At 29.4% G+C, this 7,515-nt stretch overlaps 1 protein-coding gene across 1 annotated transcript in view; it reads left to right on the top strand.

Annotated features, from left to right (window-relative positions):
- The window catches only part of LOC111041770 (putative nuclease HARBI1), an 8,166-nt gene extending 7,302 nt beyond the window's left edge, over positions 1-864 (top strand). The window contains exon 5 of the mRNA XM_022326175.1: positions 672-864. The gene's annotated coding sequence lies outside the window, so the exon portion shown is untranslated. The remainder of the gene's footprint in view (positions 1-671) is intronic.
- The last annotated feature ends 6,651 nt before the right edge of the window (positions 865-7,515 follow it).

Raw genomic sequence — 7,515 nt, 5'->3', positions numbered from 1 at the left:
AATAATAACTTTTACCTTTTGAGAAGTAATAACATAATTAATACAATTTTTATGGTGCGTATACCTATATACATAATTTATGTAGTAACAAAAAACAAAAAAAAAAATAATAACTTTTACCTTTTAAATATATACATAATTTATGTAGCCACACATTTTCTAAGTTCTAGCTAAAAAAAATAACTTAATGTTTTGTACTATTTATTTTGGTTTTTAGAAGTTGTATTTCTAATTTCATTTTTTCTTCTTTTAATATAGCATTTCTTTTTCTAACATCGTTTATTCCTATTTCCTGTTCCAACGTTTTTATCTGTAAATCTACTAATTTGTCCTTTTTCTGTAAGAGGTTTGTTGCCTCGGCAGATTGGCTTTTGTAAAGTTTTTCTAAAATATAATAAGTATATATTATACAAATGCTGAATAGAATAAATTCAAACATGCAAAACTCACTATTTTTTCTGAGGGGAGTACTTTTTACATGTTTTATGTGTTGAGGAGTTACCACATCCCATTGGCTGACACTTGCACCTGAGAAAATTATATCAAATTAAAAAGATTCTTTGTACCTAATATATTTATTTGTATTATTGTAAAAATATAAAATTTTAAAGAAAGGCTATTATTAGTATTATTAGCATAGATATATTATTTTGTTGTGCATTTTGTTGTAGGCAAGTTTACATTAACATACCAAAGTCAGTACAGCTTCTTTCTGCCTCAGAAGTTTCATAGTTAATGGGGACATCTATATCTATGTTTTCTTTCCTGAATGGTTCTGGAAAAACAAAAGCATAATATTTATGACAACATTAATAGTTAACTTGTTATTTAAATTAAAATTGTAATTAAAAATAAGACTTTGATAATAATAGATATTTAAATATTTAAATTATGTTTAACATAATTATTGTACCTATTTAAAAATTAAATATTTTTGATTGAAAATCAAATAAACTATTCATGTATTATTTGTATCAATAAAATATTGTTTTAAATATAATGTTTGTTTTGTTATGTTAATTAAATATACAATTTGATATTATTATCATGAATGAGGTTGGTAGGTTATAATCAAAATATAATATGAGAAAAAAGCTTGAAAAGGTATCAGGCAATACCTGCACACAATATGCAAAGTTTGGAAACTTACTTTGTTTATTGGTTGATGTTGTTTGTATGGAGTCCTCAGTTTCATGTATTACTGTTAAGTTAAATTATTTAAATTATAATTTGCAAAAATGTTAATATATGTTTATAATTTTATATTACGTAGGTAATATGTATATGCATTAATGTTAATATAATTTATTCTGCAGCAAATAAGATATTTTTAATCAAAACTATTTAGCTAAACATCTTTAAAACATAACACTATCAGAATATAAAAGTATTTTTTAGAAAACTAATTAATTAAATGTAATTATATGGTCTTACCAGTCACATAGTATGTTTCGTTGTCCTTGTCTTCATAGTACCCACCATTGTCCATTAATTCATTGTCTGAATGGTGAATAGGTATTGTCAGTATAGAAACATAAGACAAAAAGTATAAGAAGATATACAACATTTTGATAAGCTGTCCAGCAACTATTTTGTAATATAAAATAATTTGAGCCTTCCGTTAACTAAATTATCAGTACTGATGGCTTCAGTATCATCGTCGAATTCCTATTGGAGACCATCTATAGATAATTGAATTATGCTTTTCAGTTTCTCTTCCCTAAAATTAAGGGCTTGGGAAAGGTTTTTTCCACCACCTGTTTTTAGATGTTCAAATCTTAAATATAAGGAAAGAAAATATGAATTAGACATTGGAATCCTCACGAATGAAATCACGATCACACTTACCTTATTGATGCACTTTTTTTCCTAACAACTTTTTTTAAATTTTTGTACTTCAATTGAAGTTGTTGGACGGTGCGTGGAACTAATAGTGATTGACTATTAAATTCCGAGGCTAGTTTTGTCCAACACGCTTCCTTCTCCTTCCATATTACTGCGTCGGTTTTCTTATTCTCAAGAACATGCTTGTGGGTGGTCACTAATTCCACTAGCAGTTCTTCTTCTCTACTATTGAAATTAACGTTCCTCGACCTCTTCACTGGTTTTGAGTTCATGTTTTTATGCCAAAATATCCGTGAACCAATTTAAAAAGTACAAAACACAAATACACAATGACTTTTAAAAACGAACAGTAATTTAACAACTTTTTCGGGCTTATTATCAATGTTATCAGTGAAAAATAAATGTTATCATTAACAGGCCACCAGAACAGGCCAATTTAATGGCCAATCGTAAGCTAACTTGAGGTTAACTAACTCTCACACATAAACCCGTGGTGAAACCGAGAATATGGTTACTCTGGGTTACCGGGTAACTCGGAGTTAATTAATCTGTGCTTTAACTCCTACATGGTGAAACCGGCCCTATATCAAATATTATTAATCTATTATTCTAAATGTTAAGTTACAATTTACACACCAACTGAATTTTTGATTGTTTAAATCACCATGTCCCGGATAGACAAATGTTGTGAAAGAAACTGTTCTGATATTAGTAAATCACGGTTTTCAATACCAAAAAATGCCCATGAAAAATGGGAAAAAGCAGTAGGAATAACTTTGGGTAAAAGATAGAGAGTATGTGGAGATCATTTTTCGAAAGAAAATATAATAGATACTTGGTTGTCTGGACAAGGAACAAGTGCTTATTCAGTAAGTATATTTTATAATATTGATTGATATTTTTTTCATCAAACTTCTTTCTTTTTTACTCAACACCAACATTTATTTCACCTTAGATATGTTTAAAAAAACCTCGATTAAGAGAAGGAGCCATACCAACCTTATTTTTAGGCAATGATAATTCAGATAAAAATACATTATGTGTAAGTACCTATAGTTATATATTATACAGTATGAAAAGTAAAATAAAACATATCATGCACCAATATTAATCTTATTTTCATCATCAGGAAGACGTGAATATATGTAAAAACGAAGCTGAACAATTGTTATTACACACATCTTTACTAAATGTTGTATATACTGACCAAGATGTTTCAATTGTGAGCATTTCTAAAATATGGTTTTAAATTGAATTAACAAGTTTACTTATTATCTTTTACAATTAAAAATATTTTGTAGGAACCAACCGCTGTTTATAATGAAGTCGCAGAATGTACTGAAATGTCTTCAACGAATTATATCTGTGAATCACAACATGTATGAATAATATTATAGAAAATTCTATTATATATCATTAAACTTATAATTAAATACTTTTGTAGCATAATATGATTCAGGAATCTTTATTTGATTTAATAAATAAGCATGTGGCTATTAAATTACCTGCGAAATGGTATACTGATGTTTCGAAATAGTTTTGAAAAGAAATTAACAAAGTCATTTTTCAAATTAACTGAATTCGATCAGGATTACGGACGTATCATTTCAAAACAACTGATAGTAACTAAAGGTAATGTTGGCGCTGAATATTACAAACAGTGATATGCTAATGAGCGCGACGGCACGATTGGCTTATCGGTCGTTCCCACCTTCCACTCATCTCTTGTTCCTATCTTTTATTCCTTGTGTTGTTATTATTATTGATTATTAGAATCACCTTATTTATTGTCTTTGTTTTTATTTGTATTATATCTAAATCGTTTTTGTGTTGTTTTCCTATTATCATTATTATTGCGGCCAACGCCCTTATAGTCACAACAGTGTTAATTATTATTATTGTTTTTTTTTCTGTCATCGTAAAACTTTTATTATTCCGCTATTGCAGCGTTTGTTTTGTCATATAGTGTTTTTTTACAATCTTGTCGGGTGTTCGGGTGTACGTATTTATTGGTACACACCAAGCACCAAATATATATATTATATTGTGTCCGTATTTTGGTACACACCAATCTATTATTCTTGTAAATCTTCGATCTGTTCAAACGGACTGTCTGGTCATTGTGATCAACCCAACTTGTATTGTTACTGCGGTGTTACGTGCGACGCTGCTGGAAGCCGTCACTGCTTTTATTATTGTTCAAATAAACTGCCACATATTATTATCAATCACACCGTGAGTTATTCTTTATATTTAACTATGCTATTGCCATCCATGGGTCACCTGATCCTCCGGCTTGTACGCACACTGTGCGCCTCACCGTCACCAAGTACTATCTACTCCCGCGTAAGTCCGCCAGCACTCGCCGTAGTGTGTGAGAGGCCGCCCAGGTCGTCGGAATCCACATCCAACAGGTGTCTCCACTGTGGGCAGGCTATCCGGGTCAACAAGACTTCAATAGTTTTAAGTTTAGTTATTAAGGTTAGCCGACTCATGTGAGCTCCGTGGTAATTGCACATGTCCTAACCGACTACGGAGACCCCCCCCCCATAACTAAATTCTATCATCTTGTTTCCCTCAACACCATCACGTCCCTTTCCTAATCAAACATCATCGTTGTCGTCGTGCATGTTAAGTTGCCTACCCAATTTATAAAAGGCGACATAAACAAACATAATTTACAAATCACCTTTTTTTTTGGTCTCGATAAATCATCGAGTGGTCCTTCGGGAATTTTACTACGTCAGCTGTCCTGGCGTACCCAGGTAACAATTTTATAAATTAATGTGATGACTAAGCTTATCACATTTTTACATTAAGTCTTCTTAAAAGAATTTAAATCTTAAGATATAAATTAATAATTAGTTCATATTATACTTTGTCAACTATTATCTGTCATCTGGCTATATTTTATTATAATTTTAAACAGATTATAAGATTATAGTTCATGTAATGAATAAAAAAATTAATGAGGAACAACAACAACAGTATTTTCCAATGTTATGTCATTCAGTAATATCTGTACAAGATATAGAATGTGCGATCGAAAATCTTGATATGTTAAAAATATGTTATGGTGCTGTTTTAACAAGTAAATTTCCTAATGTAAAAGCATCAATCTGTTCTCAATGTGTAAAGGTTAATGGCTATTGGAAACACTTGAACTGTTCTAGTTTGATAAGGGACAACAGGTATTAAATCTTCTTATTAGGTTTAATAAATAATACATTTTCAGATAAAATAAGATGTTATCTGAAACTGTATTCTTCAGAATAAATAATGTTTACCTATACATTTTGTGAAAGTAACTAATTGATTAATTAATGTTTTTACTTTTTAACTATGAAGACCTAGCTGTTTATGGTGTATGAGGTTACTATACTCAATCAGAAAAAAGTCTTATTCAATTTCAAAGGGTAAACAAGTCAGAGTATATTTCTCCCCTAGTAAAAGACATCATTTAAATAAATTCAGACATATAACAAATAAAGTAAGACTTCAGGTATCCAGGATAATAAATAAAAATTCTCAATTAAAATCACATTTAATATCAATAAAAAATCAAATGAAGGAAGTCTCAAATAGCACCTTAACAAAATTAATCGAAGACTCAGGAATTTCAAAATGTCAATCAATTTTAATACACGAAATATTTGCTGCTGCTAAATTTAAAAATCCAAAAAGTAGACATTACTGTGACAATTGGGTGATTCTTTGTCTTCTATTTCAAATAAGGTTTATATATATGTGTTTTTATTGTAGTGTTCATATTATATATATGTTTGTGTTTAAATTTTTATTAATTAAAAATTATTCCAATTTTATAGATCTCCATCGGGATATAAGTTCCTACGTGACCAAGGCTTATTACCTCTGCCTTGTGTTACAACTATTAGAAAACATTTATTAGCAATTAAAAGTGAATGTGGCTTCGACAGTACATTTTTCAGCTTATTAAAAAAAAAATTCTTAAATAAAACACAAAACGAAAAAAAGGTGTTTTATTAGTGGATGAAATTTTTTTACGTTCAAGCATAAATTTAAATAGCAGAACACTGACATATAGTTGCTTGGAAGATTTTGGTCAAGAAGTAGAACATAAAATATCAAGTTCTGAGCAAGCTGACCATGGCCTGGTGTTTATATGGCAAAGTTTGGCTGGTAATATAACCCAACCTATAGCTGTATTTGCATCAAAATAGCCAGTGGAAGGTCAGTCATTCTTGTATTATTAAAAAATTTATTTTTACAATATATTTAACTTATATCAGTACTTAATCATTTCAAAAATTACAGGTGTCGATCTTGCTAAATTGGTTGTCAAAGCTATTATTATGCTATTAGAAGATTCTGGATTGCAAGTTGTAGCACTCACAAGTGATGGAGCTTCAACAAACAAAACTATGTACAAAATGTTGGGTGTAAGTGGTAAAAGAGCAGATTTAAAAAATTACTTTCAAAACCCTTATGATGAAACACGTAAAGTTTTTGTACTGTGTGATGCTCCACATACTGTAAAAAATATAAGGAACCGATTATATCAAAATAAATATTTTAAAGTAAACAATATTAGAATTTTTAATTTTTTTGTATTTTAATATTATAATATTAAATTGAAATGTTTGCTATTTTTCCAAGATTCATCCTTCCTAGGACTGTATTAAGTGGGATCATTACTGTCAAGTTTTTAATAATGATTTAAAAAATATGTTAAAAATTTGTCCCAAAATCTCAAGGCATCACATAGAGCTTAACAATCTCACCAAAATGAAGGTTAAATACGCCACACAGGTAAATTTATAATTCTATGACTTTATAAATTTGATTTTATTATTTTGGTTTGTAACACAAATTAAGATATAATTAATATATATCTTAATTCCTGGTTTGTAAAAAAATGTTAATATAGGTATTTAGCAAATCTATGGCAGTAGGAATACAGTTTTACCGTGCACCACGAAATAAGATATTAAATTTTTAGATATTTTTTTTTTTTTAGATATTTAATTCGTGCCGTGCACAAAAGTGTACTGGTCTTAACGATTCATTAGGAATACAAGAATTCACGATAAAAATGAATGACATGTTTGATGCTATGAACAGAAAGTTTCCTGCTGAAGGAATTAGGAAAAATAGCAAAGATTTAGAGGTTTTATTTGTGATGCATGTCTATGTTGTGCGTATGGCATAGCCAGATTTTAAAGGACTACTTGGATGAACTTCCATTGTATAATTCCTTGCTAAGCCACTATTTGTTTTATTGTGTTAATTATTTGTAACTGTATATTTTTGGTTGATGTTTGAAGTAAACTGTAAATGTTAATGGTAGTAGTATATAATGTATGTTGCATGTTTGTGATGATGTGGTAGTAACTGAGTAACTTATTTATTATTTTATAAATATACTTAAAATGTGTTACTTCAGGTCTTGAATCAAAGTCTACATTGGCTGGACGAATGGGAGGAAAATTTAGAAAAAGGTCTAATTGAAGAAAAAGAATTTCTGACTAAAAACACTTGCGAATCTTTGAGGATAACGTTAAAGTCAACAATCGATTTAGTACATTATTTATTAGAAGAATGTGGTTTTTGTTATGTTTTGACGTCAAAGCTAAATCAAGATTCTTTAGAAGTAAGCAAAGTATAAATTGGAGAATCCTTAGTTTTGGA

This window comes from Myzus persicae, unplaced genomic scaffold (genome assembly GCF_001856785.1).
Source record: "Myzus persicae strain clone G006 unplaced genomic scaffold, MPER_G0061.0, whole genome shotgun sequence".
NCBI lineage: Eukaryota > Metazoa > Arthropoda > Insecta > Hemiptera > Aphididae > Myzus > Myzus persicae.
This window is presented reverse-complemented; position numbering and strand designations above follow the sequence as displayed.